General features: G+C 47.7%; 1 protein-coding gene across 1 annotated transcript in view; it reads right to left on the bottom strand.

Annotated features, from left to right (window-relative positions):
* Positions 1-13,315: 13,315 nt before the first annotated feature.
* LOC144103985 (venom metalloproteinase antarease-like TpachMP_B) overlaps positions 13,316-16,228 on the bottom strand; it is an 81,433-nt gene continuing 78,520 nt past the window's right edge. Inside the window, exon 6 of the mRNA XM_077636737.1 lies at positions 13,316-13,383. The gene's annotated coding sequence lies outside the window, so the exon portion shown is untranslated. The remainder of the gene's footprint in view (positions 13,384-16,228) is intronic.

Here is a 16,228-nt window from a genome sequence, read left to right as displayed (position 1 = left end):
CCGCACCGACAGCAAAACCAGCTGTCTCCGTGTGCGCGGCGGCCCTGCCGCCCGGCTCCCGGAGCCCGTCGAACACCTTTCGACAAAACGGATCCTTCTGCTGAGCTTCGAGCAGCTCCTTTCTGCTGAACACGATCCCCACGGAACTCGCGTAGTCCACGTGGTTCACGCTCTCGCCCTGGATCAACGGTTGGTCCGCGTTCCTTACATGGGCTACGGCTCGGGTCTGTCCCTCACTCTCTCCGACTGTCGGGCGGTGGGTCGCGTGACCTTCCTCGCACTGGACAGGCGCTTGCGAGAGTGCGTCAGCCACCGCGTTGTTTTTCCCTTTGCGGTAGCGCACGGTGAAGTCGTAACGCTGCAGCAACAGGGACCAACGCGCTAGGCGGCCGCTCGGCTCGCTCAGTCGTCTCAGCCAGGTGAGCGCCATGTGATCCGTCTCGATCACAAATGCCACCCCATCGAAGTAGTAGTCGAACTTACGCAGAGCAAAAACTATCGCGAGACATTCCTTCTTTGTCACCGAGTAGTTTCTCTCTGCCGGCGTCAACGAACGGCTCGCGAAAGCTACCGGACGATAACGCCTTCAAGCTCCTGAAGCAACACTGCTCCTAAGCCCAGGTCGCTTGCGTCGGTTTGAATCACAATCTCCCTGTTTAGGTCGGGTAGCTGCAACTCAGCCGTGTCAGCGAGCACTTTAGTGAGGTTGCGCAGTGCATCCTCTTGCTCGTGACCCCAACTCCAGCGCTCGCCTTTCTTCAAAAGCTTTGTCAAAGGCGCCTGCAGCGCTGCGCAATCTGGGATGAACTGGCGATAAAAGTTCACCATTCCCAGGAAGCGCCTGAGACCGGCTATATCTGTGGGCGACGGAAACTTAAGCAAAGCGTCAAGCTTATCGTCGCACGCAGAATGCGGCCTCTCTCGATTGTGAACCCCAACAGTGTTATTCGGGTCGCAGCGATCTGTGCCTTCTTCGGGTTCAAAGTGATTCCGGCGGACCTCAGCCTCTCTAGGACGTCCCTCAATTGGCGCTGGTGTTCCTCGAACGTTTTCGAGTACACCACGATGTCGTCTAGGTACGCGAGCGCATGTTGCCACTTCGCATCTCCCAGAACGCGGTCCATTAGGCGCTGATAAGTAGCGGGTGCTCCTACCAAGCCAAAAGGCATTCTCTTGAACTGGAAAAGGCCTCTGTGACAAGTGAATGCTCTTTTCTCCTTGTCCCGCTCATTCATTTCAACCTGAAAGTATCCGCGGCTAGCATCGAGCGTTGTGAAGTACTTCGCCCAACCTAGGTTGGACACTAGGGAAGAAATGGTTGGTAGAGGGTAGGCGTCTTTCCTCGTAACCTCATTCAGCTTGCGGTAGTCCACGCATAGTCGATATGTATCGTCTTTTTTTGGAACCAAGACTACCGGGATGCCCCAAGGGCTGTTAGACCTCTCAAAAACGCCAGTGTCGGTAAGTTCGTCTAAGGCACTGTCCAGTGCTTTTCTCTTGGCCAAGCTAATTGGTCTAGGATTGCACTTCCAAGGCAGTGCGTCACCGGTGTCTATTCGGTGCCTGACTATGGTAGTGAGGCCCGGGCGGTCAGTGAATGTCGCGTTGTACTCGTAGAGGAGCGATGACAAACGTGCCTTCTCCCTCTCCGTCACGCTGTTCACTTCCGACAAGGGGTGCGCTGACCTTCCCTGCGCGGCAGAGCAGCTTTCTACCGCAGCAATCTTCTCTCTGCCCTCTATCTCAGCGGCGATGGTCCGCTCGCCTCCTGGTCCTCGGGCTGGCGGGGTGGATTTGTCGCGGTCTCCCCCCGCTCGCGCCGCGTTCGGAGTCTGAATGGTCTGCGACACCGCGGGCGCATTCGCGAAAGGCTTCAATGCGCCTGACGTGCGCTCCCTGTAGCCTCCGCTGCTGATGTCTATCACAATACCTGTCTTGGCTAGGAAGTCTCGTCCAATAATTACAGGAACGGATAAACAGGGAAGATGAACGAGGCGTTGCCGCCGCACGCGTCTTTCCCAGCGAACCACTATCCTAGCTGCACCGCTTGATTGCGCTGTGCCACTCGCGAGGCGAAAAGTAGTATCGCACTCTCTCAGCCGGATTTTGTTCTCGCGGAGATGGTTTAACACCTCGTCACCGAACAAAGAAGCGCTTGCTCCTGTATCTAGTAACGCGGTGAATTTCTTTAGAGATATCGTTAGCTCAATGAACGGCGCTGAAAGGTCAACAGAACTTCCTACGCGACATGCCAAAGGCGCTAGCAAACCAGGGTTTTCTGTGTACGCCGCGCGGTATCGAAGGTCGATCACCGGCGGCTTTGGCCGTTTCCCGACCGTGTTTGGTCCTGGGCGGGAGGGCGGCCACACTGGCGGGTGAAGTGCCCCGGCTGGTCGCACCGGTAGCAACGGTTGCCCGGGCCCCGACGGGGTAGGCGCTGGTCGCCCCGTTCCGGTCGGTCATCTCGAACTCGCAGCGCGGATGGAGGGGGCCACTTGTCGGCCTCGCGATCTCGCCTCGGTTCGTTCCGCTCTGCGACAGCGTGTGCTCTTCGCAACGCGTAGCTGAATGGGTCCAAAGCGCGGTCGGACAACTCCCAACCCCTTGGGACACGCTCGTCAGCAAACTGTGCTGCCGCTTCAGCTCTAGATAGACTGCGCGCTGAGCTGCCATTCCATGCGCAGCGCGGCTCAAGTGACAGCGATGCGGGAGGGGGCGGCCGATACGCTCGCGCAGAGAGGATGTCTCCCTGAATGCGCTTCGCCTCAGCTGCCAGCTCATTCAAATCTCTGAACCTGACTCCTCTCAGGTAGGCCGTGAAAGTCGGGTGCGCTTGTCTCGTGAAACGCTCAACTTTCTCCGTGTTCGTGGCGCGAGGGTCAGCGAGGCGATAAAGTTCGTCCATCGCTCGGACGTACTCTAATACCCCTGTCACACGGCCAGTTTCAATCACCCTAGAGTCGAGGGTCTTCGAGATTTTCAATCGCCATCGAACTCGCCGCTGCTACACGGCAAATCTCAATGGCCATTGAAATGGTTCTCGTGTCTTACACCACGGATGTGCGGCGCCACAATCGCTACTTTGATTTTTGCAAAAATAACAAAAATATTTGATAAATGTATACTAAATGCTGAAATACAGGCATACGCGAAAGTCGTTCAAAACCCTTTTAATTGCACGTACGCGACGGACATAAGCTTACACTGCTGTAGCCACTCTAATACAAGACGAGCCAAAAGCAAGCCAGTCCAACTTTGTCGGAGCGCTGCTTCGTCAGGCTTAAGACCTGGGAAATCGCCATGATATCTGAAAAGCAAGAGCTATTTGTCTCTGGAAACCTTATGCGAGGGTAAGAATGGACAAATCGAAGGCGAATACAACAGCTTAGAACACGATATTGCTTTGAGGGATTAGCGACGAAGCTGTTATCGCTGTGAAGCGGGCGGGCAGGGTGCCGCCATGTTGTCAACATTAAGTACGCAAGCAACGCAAAGACTGCAACGCAAAATTAATGGGCTTAAAACCAGTCTAATATAATTTTAAAATAATTTTACAGACTGCTTGAGTTAAATTTTATGCGAATAATGTTTGTTCGTGTTTTTGCACCGTGAATGTGTCGTGTACGAAAGTGCGCTTGGCGCCGCTCGAAGCAACGCTAGCAACCTTGGGCAGCGCTCGAAGGCCCTCGAAATCTCGATGGAGTTCTGCGCTACTCCGTTGACTCGATAGGCTATTGACTCGATCGCCATTGAAACTGCCCGTGTGGCAGCGCTCGATCGCCTTTGAGTCGATAGACTATCGGTTCGAGGGCCCTCGAAATGCCCGTGTGACAGGGGTATAACAGAGACTCGTCGGGGTGCTGGGTTCGGAGCTCCAGCTCTCTCCTCAAACGCCACTCATAGTTTGCGGGAAGGAATTCGTCGCGGAAGCTTGCGCAAAACTCCTCCATTGTCCTCGCTCGGTTGCCGGCTAGTCGGTACCAGCGGGCCGCTTGCTCCGTCAAGAAACAGACACAAGACGCGCGAGCATTTCGGCGTCTGCGATTCCTGTCACTTGCTGATAATGCAGCAGACGGTCGAGGTACTCGTTTGCTACCGTGCTGTCGTGGTACCCCGTGTAGGTAGGCAAGTCTATCCTAACACTTGGTGAGTGGGCCGGGGCTTGCAAATTGTTTTGCAAAATACCCGCTAGACTCTGCATAACCTGCATTGCGTTCTGCAAGAGCACCTCGGGTGATTGCGGACTAACGCCCCCAGAGTTGGGCGCAGCCGCTGATGGCGTCGAATGATGAGGCCTAGGTGTCTCATTGTTCGCGCCGCGGCGCAGCGAGGCGCCCGATGTAGAGCCCCCCATGCCAGGCCTAAGTCCTACCAACGCGTCAGGGGATGTTCCTCGGCTATTCTGCGTGGAACGCCTAAGATTCACAAATTCAAACCCTTCCAACGGCGCGTCAAGTAGGGAGCCCTGGTTATGTGCCGCTGGCTCTGACAGCATAAACAAAGACTGCAAGTCACTCCTGTCGGCTGCCATCCTTTGTTAGGGCGACGGTAGTCGTTCGCGCCAACAAAGGTCACTGCTTGATTGCCTAGTTCGCCCCACGTTGGGCGCCAAATATGGGGTCACTGCGTCCAGCCGACCGGGAAGGGGAGTTTCCGTGCAAGCTACACGCAGGCGTTATTCAAGTACGCAACACGTTTCCCCAACCCGTGGCGCAGAGTCGCAGCCACGGCAGATCCGGACGAAATAGGCAACGGCAGGGCACGCTAGGAAATAGTTTATTATCCCAACGCGAGGTAAAGCACACTGCGGAAGAATGTTCTATCCGTAAAATAGATGTTCAGTGGGGCACTTCGGTAAGGTCTGGCAGCGAGAGTCGCTTCCCGCCGCGCGTTCCTCCCTTTTATCCCTTCGGGCATTGCCTCCCTGACCGCAAATTGTTGCCGTCAAGCTTAGGCGTGCTACCCTCTCTGTAGAAGGCAGCGCGCTGCCGTGACGTCACGTCAGTGCTGGGGCGGAAATGAGCAGAGTCGCGGGGGTGCCTTCTCTACACATTCCTGGTGGCCAGCGCGCCGTGTAAGTCACGGTCGCCGCTAGCGCGGGGGATGAGGAGGGGATACCTGTGTATCCCACAGAGTCAATCTGTTGCTATGCTGTGCTTCTCATGGTTAAACAAAGGTCAAAACAGGGATGGCATGTGGAGCGACTTTTGGTTTTAGTACAGCTACAGCTCTAAAAAATGGTGCAGAACATGAAAAGTCATGCTTTTCCAGCCCCGCTTGTCCTTTTCGGGTTGAAAAGAATTATTAGTCGTTGACTGTCAGCACATAGAAAGTTTCCCCATAGAGGTAGCTATAAGACATATGCACACCAAATGCAATGCTGAAAGCTTCTTCTTCAATTTTACCATAACTTCGTTCAGCCGGTGAGAGTGCCCGCAAGGCAAATGCAACTGGTCTGTCTTTTTCTTCAACGACCTGCGACAAAACAGCGCCGAGAGCATATTCGGACGCGTCACATGTTGTCTGTATTTCTTTTTTTTCTGTATCACAGCTCCAGAACACGTTCGTTATACCCCTGCCACACGGCAAATTTAATGTCATTCCCATCGACTGATATTAGCACCTAGTGTCATTCATCGGCTGCTACACCGGAATATTTAATGTCATTAGGTTGGACTGACATTCGCCATCGAATGAGTTTGGGGAACTCATTAGCATTCGGTCTCGAACCGAATGTGTACTCTGGACACTAGATACGCAGCAGAAGCAAGCGACGCAAAAATAGCATGCGCACTGCCAAAGTTAGAAATTGCATTTATTTAGTTCTGCAAAAGAAATATTAATTTTGGTGGGAACCTCTTGACACTAGAAGCTGTCGTGGATAGTTGTTACTCTCGGTCCCAGCAGCAGCCAGAGGCAGCGGCCGACCGTGAAGCAGGGCCTTTCCCGCGACCGCCGATCATTTTGGGTTGCGTATTTCTTGTTCGTTGGCGTTTCATGTTCGTTTAGTTCGCATGTGCTTCAAGATGTAACTGAGCACTCCACCGTTAGGGAGTCATTTGCACGGAGCGCTCCTCCGCGCGCCGCCGCGTAAGGCATTTTGTTTGTTTACGCCTGTCGGATTTGTGGTTGACTTCGTACTTGGCTTGGCTTTTTATGGCTAAAGTGCTGTAGAGTTGCCGTAAATAGTATTTTAAGCATATACTATTGTACAGAAATGTTCTCACCCACTTTTGAAATACGACATAACAATTTCAAACATCTTTTATGCGCGATGATGTCTTTAAATTGTACTTTTTTTCACTGATCGTCACTGCCATCATTTTCGAATTACAATATTTTTTACCGTGTAGCACCGAAGGAGACCGAATGTCATTCGATGCATCTAGTGACATCCGGTTGGAATATATTAAATTTGCCGTGTGGCAAGGGTATTAGTCAACATCTGTTTAGAAATCCTAAACGCGTCATCACATTGACGCGACCAATGCTATACTGTTTCTCTGCGCCACAGCTTATGCAAGGGTTCTAGAACGGTAGCTAGATTAGGGGAAATTTTGGAGTAAAAATTAATCAAGCCCAAAAAACCCTTCAGCTAGGACACGTTGACTGGATTTTGTGCATTGTTTATGACTGGCGCTTTATCTGCAGTGGGAATTAATTTATTTCTGTCAGTTTCATGTCCCAAACATCTTATAGGCCTCTAGGAATAACTTGCATTTGGCAGGGTTTACCAGTATTCTATGTTCTCTTAGGCGTATCATCACCTCTTCTAGTCTGTCAAAACACTGCTTCGACCTTCAACCGCGATGACGATGTCGTCTAGGTAGCAGGCTGTGCCAGACAGTCCGTGTAGGATGTTGTCCATAACAGCGTGGAATCCTCCTGGCGCGCAGCCTACCCCGTATGGCCACCGTCGGAATGGAAGGAGGCGCAGGTGTGTATTGACAGTGAGAAGTTCTTGGGCTCGGTCGTCCAATTCGAGCTGCAAATACGCCTTTGACAGGTCCAGAACTGAAAAGACCTGTCTGCCTTGTAAGGTTGTAAATATTTCCTCTGGCTTGAATTTCTTATTTCCATTCATAATTCTAGAGTAGAAAAAAATTTGCTGTCGTATTGAGACCTAAATCCCAACTAGAGACATACCTGCGTATTGGTCGGACCAACGGCAAGGCGAGTACTTTGTTTTGCGTTCGTAACCTGTAGCCTGCTGGTGACCTTATATGAAGGAGCGAGCAAAGCAGGATCCAGTTGTCCAATTAGCGCCGTCTTTTTTTACAACCAGGATTGCCAGCAACCACACATGGCACAAGCTGCTGCTGTCAGTAAGGTTTGCATCACTAGAAATGGGCAGTTTTTCATTTGTAGGACGGGGGTTTATTTAAAGGCGCTGCGACGACGAGAGCAGCGGCGAAAACAGTCAGAGGTAAGCCAGGTCGAGCACAGACGCACGCGAGGATTTCAATTCCGCTGAAGCGGAGGCTCATCTTCGACTTTTGCACGAATGCGCGTCTTCTTCTTTACAATCGCCCCAGAGAGAAGAGGACCCATCCTGACGACTTACGGTCCTAGTAAAATGGTGAGCTCGTAGTAGAGGTTCAGGCACTGGACGTGAAGTCTCGCGTCTCGGTTGCGGAGTTGGGAGACGGCGTAAGGGTTCCCACGACGTAGTTAACAGGAGACGTCTGCTCTAAGACGCGGTAAAGGCAGTGATATTTTGCAAGAAATTTTGAGAGTCCAGGGCTACTTGAGGGTATCCATATCCACACAAGGGTGCCAGGAGAGAAGTTAAGGGAGGGGTGAGAGTTCTTGTGACTGAATTTCTGGCGATACTCGGTATCAGTTGTGATTGAGCGGGCGATTTTGCAACAGTCTTCTGCATGGTGCGTGGCTTCAGAAACATGGGTATATTCAGAGACGAGGTTTGGTAAGGCAGAATGGCGTCTATTGTACCAGACCGATGACGGCCGTAAGAAAGAATGCAAGCAGCCGTTAGTGAACTGCTATCGGTATTGTATGCAAATGTCACATAACAAAGAACAAGATCCCAATTTTAGTAGTTAGAAAACGATGGACATAGACGTGAGCGGCTCCTTTTCTATTTCGCTACTGACAGAAAACTACCTGATTATTTTCCTTGACTACTTCGAGGCTGCTGCATATTGGTAATGGCGTTTCAGCCTCGAAGTCACAAAATGCACTTTGGCCGCACAGATATAGAATCGTGCGGTTGTCCTCACGAAGAATGAGAGAAATTAATTGAGTGGATTTCATTTTAAGATACTATCTTATAAAAAAAATTATCTATGAAAAGCAACTATACGGAAAAAGCTATAGGCAAAGGTTTTGCAGACTACCTCAAATGCTAAGGGCTGTGGGTTAGGTTAACAGCTAAAATATTTAAAGTCCTAAGGTGGAGTTAGTCTTACCTCTTTAACACAAGGAACTGAAACTCAGTGTCCAGGAACAGCTAGGTATATGTGGCATGCCGGGATGGCAGATACGGTTAGCAGAAATTAAACACCCCGAGCAGTGCAGAATACAGCAGACCTTGAAGTCGTGATAGCCAAGGAGGACAAAGCTCTCACCTCAGGAGGCGCCTCCAAGTTTCATGGTGGGAGAAGAGCACGTTCCTTGATCACCTGATACGCATGATGTACTCCAGCCACCAATGCGCCGTTTCTTTTGAGGGCTCGATGATGGAACAGCGTCTTTTTGTTTACCACAAGCCGGCCCCAAGCGGCAGTATGACAGCGGCAGCTACTGGCCGCTTGCTTGGGTGCTGGAACACGTGGCTGCCGTGCGTCGTCTTCTAGGAAGCCTTATTGAATTCGTCTGTTTTTTTTTCAGATATTTTTCACACACCACAAAACTTCCGGGCACAGAATTCGTCGACAGCAACGGTTTTGTCTACGGTTCATTTCAAACTACACTGCCATCGAACTCTGTGCAGCAAGATTCTGATATCATATGCTCGTCAGTGTGCTTCGCGCGAACGTTATCGCACGGTTGGAATACCCGACCTGCTCTGGGGATTTTCTGGCGCCATAATATTTGGGAGCCGTTTTCTATGAAGCTTTAAGAAGTGGCACTTGATCCGGACAACATGGTAGGCAGACCTGCTTTCATGTACGAAGCACTTGTTACCCATAATAGCGTCTAGTCGGCTTGTGGCACGAAGGGATTTCCCACTTGTGTCACAGCAGCTACCCGCACATCACAGCGACTGTCACAAAGGCCACGGCGATCGTCCAAGGCACCAGCGGTTATCTTGCCTTCGCATTACAAGCCCTGCACAAGACCACTTATTCCTCTTGATTTCGACTAGGATATCATTAACATGCGTTTTTTCCCTGACCCATTCTGCCCGCTTGCCGTCTCTAAAATTTACCGCGTCATAAGAAGCCAGTTCTACAAAAATTCGCTCCTGCAGGCTGTCTACCAAAAATATGGCAGCACAAAACAACAATAAACACCGCCTAAAATGGCACGCGGCGGTCGAATTTCGATGGAGGCGAAATTCTAGAGGCACGTGTGCTATGCGATGTCTGTGCACGTTAAAGAACCCCATGTGGTCGAATTTTCGGGAGCCCTTCACTACGGCGTCTCGCATTGCCTGAATCGCTTTGGGACGTTAAACCCCTATAAACCAAACCAAACCAAACTAAAACGGCACCGAAAGTCGGGCACACTGCTAAGCCGTGCCCGTCACACAACAAGCGATTGGATCGACGGACGGACGAACGGACGGACAGACGGACGGACGGATGGACGACCACTGTGTTTAAACCCCACTGCTTTGAATAAACCAGCCCTGCTGCTTCGAACTCAGGTGAAGCCCTTTACAGAAAAGTATCATGTGCTGTGCGGTTTCCTTTTCTCCACACTAACCGCACATGGGGTCTATCTCGTGGTACCTCACAACATATGCCTTAGTCTGCAATTCTCTCCTCCCGGCACACAAACAACAAAGAGCCTCCCCAACAATTATTGTGGATATTTTTGGAAATTTGCTGCTTAAGCATTCTCTATGTTCCCAGTGCTGATTCCCAGGTTATATCTGGATTTTTAAGCTTTTTCTTATCTAATTTTTGATCTGCCCCGAAATGCTGTCCCGATATTTCCTTTTCGGCTTTCTTGCCTCTTTTTCTAATTTTGTGTCGACAATCATCATGACAAGTAACTGAAAACTTTCCTGGCCCACTGCTTTTCCCCATTTCCCTCAATCACTCCCCAAATCCTAACTTCCTGCTAGCTTCTCTTCTCTCGAATGATACTCATCTCATATCACCTTGTACTCCCTGATTTGGTGTTTTGTCATCTGCTTCCAGAGCAAGTGTACCAACCAGGCGTTGTCTGATTTCTAACCTTGCTCGAACCTCTGGTCTCATGCACAGGATTGCATTGGCTAAAGTCACACTAAGAACCATCATTTCTCTTTATATGCCTCTTACCGCTTCGCACCGATGGTAATTGAACAATTTACTATTTTTCATTAGAGCGGTATTCCTGCTACCTTTATTATTTCACTATTTTTCATGCTCCTTCAGGTACTCTGCAGCGTTATATATCGACACTCCAAAATACCTGCACTTGTCCACTACGTCTAACGTGATCTCCTGTACCTTATGGTCGCCGCCCTCATCACTAAATGTGTGCAGATTTTTACTTACTAAATATAAAACCTCATCTAACTACTTCTGTACCGCAGATGTCCCTCAACTGGGAATCCTCCTTGTTCTCAGCCATTAGCACTATATCCTCCCCGTGAAGTAGCCCCGGGAATGACTGTTCAACCCAATCTCATTGCTTGTGAAAAAAAAAGGTTGAACCTTGATGCGCTTCTCTATAGTTTCGTCTCTAACCCTTGTAGGTAGAACGTGAACAACAAAGGTGACAGAGGATATCCATGCCTAAGCCTCCACTGTACCTCTAAAGTATCTAATACATGTTTTTCACAATTTATAAGAACTTTGATACGTTATAGGTAATTTTTATTGATCTGCTACTCAATTTAACAAATCCAATGTGCCCGGTATGTCACTGAAGCCTCATGAATAATGCTGTCGTAGACTCTTTTGATATTCAGAGTTGCTAGCCACAGGGCACTGAGTTTCTTTTCAGCGATGTCTATACACTGAGATAATAAATACTGATTGTCTAAGCTCCTTTGTGTCGATAACTCATTTGATACCTCCTCTAGTACCCCCTCAATCTCCACCCGTGCCTGTTGTCTGTCGTTTATAACTTGCATTGCCACCCTGTAAACCACTGACGCCACTGTTATGGGACGGTATTTGTTTATGTGAGCTTTGTCCCCTTTTTCTTATGCATTGCGTTTATCCTGCTTAGTATCCATCTATCGGGGCCTTTTTTATCGATTATCATTTTGTTAACTACCTTTCTTAATGTTTGCTTATATTTTAGTCCCAATATCTTGATTAATATAGTCGAAATGCCAACTGATCTTCTCGACGGGGTAATAGGAAGCTTCTTCTGTGCCCTTTCCTACTCTGTTTGTCCAAGTAAAGCAACCGCTTTGACTGGTCTACCTTCATTTTTTAAATTAAGTGCAGCATTTCTTTGGCTTGAAATTCTTCTGTTATCTTGCTTCTATATGTTGCATAGCCTCATCCCCTTGTAACCGAAAACCTGATATGTAACTACAAACCTCTGCTCTGGCCTAGTCTTGTTTGCTCATGGAGTACAGATGTGTCGAAAATTTTTTCCTGCTTTCCTATCCTTTTTCTTTAATTTTGACATCCGTTGATCCCCCTTCACTCTACGTTTCTGATTGATGAAATAGGATGCTTCGCCCCTTTTCATGGAATGTCTGTTTGCCGGAGGCCTCTTGACGTTTCCCTATGGCCTTCTTGACCTTCACAACCACACAAAACTTGGGTTTGCATCTGCTTTTTCCTTTTGGTCCTACTCGCCTATTAGCCAGCTCTAGCTGAAGTAATCGAGTTAATTGAGGTGCTCGGCAGCGCCCGCGCGCCGCTGCCGTCGGCGAATGTACTAATTCGCAAATATTATGTGTGCGCGTTCGGCACCGCGGCGGGCAGTCAGCGTCAATACCTGAATATATTCCTACACCGTGGGATAAAATGACGCCGTAGCTGGATACGGAAATATGCCAAAGTGGCAACGTTTTTAATGCGATAACATTGGAGTGGCCGCCACTGCAAAAGCCCTCCCGTATTCGCTGCCACGAAGTTCACTGACATGATGTGACGTCATCACAACCTGCCCTCATGAGCCACCCTGACTGATCGAGAGAGCTTATGTGACCGTGTGACATCATCACAACCTGCTCACCATGGCAGCTGGCAAGCTGACTACCGATTCTGAGTAACTTGCCGACCATGGTTGGTAGCAATTAAAGCAATGATTTGTCAAGAGACGTCACATGGCCTTGCTATGTCATCAAAACCTCTCACCCCGCTTTGAGAAACCGGGCTTCTAGACAGCAACCAAGATAGCGCGAGAAATCAAACTGAGAAAAAATGTGATATATGCAAATGGCGTGACAGCACAGCACTTCTACAGGGTAAGAGTCCGAACATGGTGGTTGATGGACCGAGAGTGGCAAAGCTGCTGAGGCAAATACAAAAGTTTGACAAGAAGCTGCAACAAATGTGAAATGCAATGCTTCGCAATGCTTTCTATTCTAAGACGACTCAAGCGTCTCTTGAGTTTTCTTGATAAGCAACCACTGCCATTTTGGTAACAAGAAGTTGTATGTGAGAATTTTATTGTGAGAACTGTTGCAGCTGTGCAATTTATTATTTAATCCCCTTGAAAAGTTAGCAGGGCCTTAATGCTTGTTTGTTGATTGACTTTATAATTATTTATATTGCTTTTCGCTTCCTTTATAGTTGTTATGTGCCTTGAAACATTTTTAATAAAAATTGTTTTCGCATTGTAACGGTGTTCTGGTGGCCCTGTCTAGGCACAGGCGGCACGTAGTGTCCGAGGCTACGCGAAATCTATCCAGTCGTGCCCACGTCATTCGCCAGAGACCGTCAACATTTTAGGAGGAAGGTTGTCCCAAAGATTCAAAGAAATGCCTTTTTTAATGAGCAGAATTGCTTTTCTATGCTTCCTCACTTTCGTTCTACTCCACCGCTAAAGGAGAGATATAAACGTTATTTTGTATATGGCCCTATATGCGTTGGTTCTGCCGGCACAAAATTAACCCAGTTATCGCTGGCAATTTTCTAGTCCACGCAAAAATTAGGCAAACATTTAGTGCCACTGGGAGAATTTATTCTCGCTTGGATAAAGACAGTGCATTCAGGCATAAAATTAGGCTGCTGGGCGAACCGGAGAAATAAACTTCGGTCTTGGTGGACGATCGACACATAACTTGTTAATGCAGATCTGGAAAATAGAAAAACGTTGTTATTTGCCATGATTTCATGCACGAAACGTCTGCTCTGTGAAGTTATGTTTCCAAAACATTAGTATTATTTAGCGAGAAGAGCCATTTAAAACTGCTTGCCATATTCACGTCTATTTCGTGATCGTCATTTCAGTTCTTAGCCATGAAGTAAGATGGCCACGTACACTCTCGCAATTATCAAAACAAAAGCGTTTGGTTGGAAGGTGCCCTTCGTGCAGAAAAGAAACTTATCGAGGTTGGGTTCTCAACTTAATTGGATTGCTACACGTTCAACGTATCTGAATGTCATGGCTTAAAACCTGGACATAACGTTTTCCGTGTGCACCTAATTTTTCTTAGACTGTTTTTGAATAACATCCAAATAAAAGACAATGGGAGGGAAATGAGGGTCTGGTTATGACAAACACATGAAGAAGACAACAACCTATGAAACCGAACAGCATAGGAGGAAGTTTCTAATTTTTAAAAATTTGTCGTGTATATCAATTGGAAATAAGTACCTTTATAATTTTGGCTCAAGGATGATTTATAAGAAAGTACAAAAAAAAAACTCCTGCCCGTGTGCTCCGAAACCACGATCTCCGTTTTTCGCATTCGGTGCTGTACGAACTGAGCTACGGCGGCGTCTTTTAAATCTTCCCCTTTCGTGTGTATTTATTTGCGTGTAATCTAGCCTTGAGGGCGTTCACCATTGTCACCCTCGTTCGTGCTATCTGTGCGTCCCACGCGGCACTCGCAGTAATACAGGACATACTACGTCCGCCACTACGAACAAGGGTGGCGCTGGTGGAAGCTGTCTAGGTTCGGCTACACATGGCATAAATATCCCCACTAGTTGAAGATTATCCAGCCGCCACCGTAGCTCATTCGGTAGAGCGCCGGACGCAAAATCTTGACGTCATGAGTTCGGATCTCAACGGCAGCATGCGGTTTATTTTCCTTATACTTTCTTGAAATTATAAAATATCAGAGCGAAAACCGAGAACGAAGTGTAGAAAAACAAAGGACGAACCCTGACTCTCAACTAAAGTTTGTTCACAGGAAACAGACAAATATAAGGGAACTGGCAACAACCAAACAAGAACACCACAAGGCACGTGTTACTACGTTGGGTGAAGATACGCAACCCCACTATCACGCAGAAACAGAGATGGTTTGCAGACGTACAGAAGATGTAGACGGAAAGAGTGTAAATTGCGCTCTTTCCTCTGCGTCATTTTTGTCTGCGCAACTCGTTCTTATATAAGAGTTACTCTCAATGTTATTTTAGGTCGGTCAGCCTAAAAAGTGTCGCTACCGACACCATCGAGACGCTCAATTATTGATTAAATTGCAGGAAATTATTTCGAGTTTCCCAGCGATAAAGAAGGCAGTTTTCTTGTGCTTCTCTAGGACCTAGAAATATAGAAATGAAGGTATCCAGCAGTCAACGAAGCGAACCAAATTACAGGAGAATGTTTCTATATTTTTATTTCTCATCGCGAGTGATGCGAGATTTATGATGCAAATAATTTATTTATGGCTCAAAAATAATTGACAAGAAACTTGTTAGAAGTAGGGCCCAAAATTGGAGCAAAAAGCCTGCTTCTGCTAAAGAGTGGTAAATAAAAGCTGCAAAATTACGGAACAGTACTTGTTATTTATAATTTATCTCTCAATAATCTCTGCCGCGAAGCCGAATAACACTCATATGCTCCAGATATACATTTTACAAATGAGTATAAACGCGATAGCTTTAAAGAGCCCGTGTCTCAGAGAAGCTGGCGTCGTCTTCAGCGTCGTTCATCGTGTGCGGAAAATCCACGAAAAATACACAGAAAAGTAGCGTACGAGGGTTGCTCGGCAAGAGCAACCTGTGGTCACATAAGAACCACCTGTAGCAGCACATGGTAACTTGACGCAAAGGCACATCACTGAACCACTGTGCCACTGGTGGCATAGGGACTCCGAGAGATCAATTCCCAACTTACTCGTAGGTGCACATGTAGCTGGGCTTGTTGGTGCATGTTTAGGAAAGACGTGGAAGCTTAAAAAATACACACACGGACGTAGTGATGGAACAGGAGGAGCGCTACTCCCGTCCCCTCACTACGTGCGCGTTTGTAGTTCTTGAGCTCCCACGTCTCTTCTTAACATCGAGTTGACTTGGAGAACTTAATGCAAAACAATGCTTCTTTCAAGACTGTAGTCAACATTGTCATGATGATTTCATTAACTGCGAAAGTGATGTCTGTGGATATCACAAAATTTAAAATTCTTTTCGCACGCTTTCTACATGACAGCGCACAACTTACGAAATCTATATGTAGCATTCAGAGGTCGTATACTAATCGTTCATAATGATTAGGAACTTCGTATTACGGAGAGCATTTCATGTAGAATGGACATTAAAAATAGATGGAACCGCAAGAAAATATCTCCAGGAAAACATCGGTTTCTTTTACATTTGCCCAGTCATGCCTAGTTCGCATTTCTTTAATTAAATACACGGATGTTGTGCGGGAACTATGACGGAGTACCTGATTTTTAAGCTCATACATTCACGTTCAATTTCTGGTTGTTGTTGATAGTATTAGCAACTGAAAAATTTAATGCTGAATTGCAGTTTCACTCTATGCCGAATTGTAGTTTACCTCACCAATCATTAAACTTTCGTTTCATTCGCAGGCGGCGCTAAAGAAACTGCGACTACTGTCTTAGAAGTGAAAGAAAATATAAAAAAAACTATTTTATTTAAGCAATTAGTTCATCTTGGCGGCATCTTCGCGGTTTCAACTAGCATTTCACAAAGCCTGGAAGTAGTAATAAACATCGCATACTTGT

This window comes from Amblyomma americanum, chromosome 9, assembly GCF_052857255.1.
Source record: "Amblyomma americanum isolate KBUSLIRL-KWMA chromosome 9, ASM5285725v1, whole genome shotgun sequence".
NCBI lineage: Eukaryota > Metazoa > Arthropoda > Arachnida > Ixodida > Ixodidae > Amblyomma > Amblyomma americanum.
Note: the sequence above shows the minus strand (reverse complement) of the source record. Positions and strands in the feature narration are given on the sequence as shown.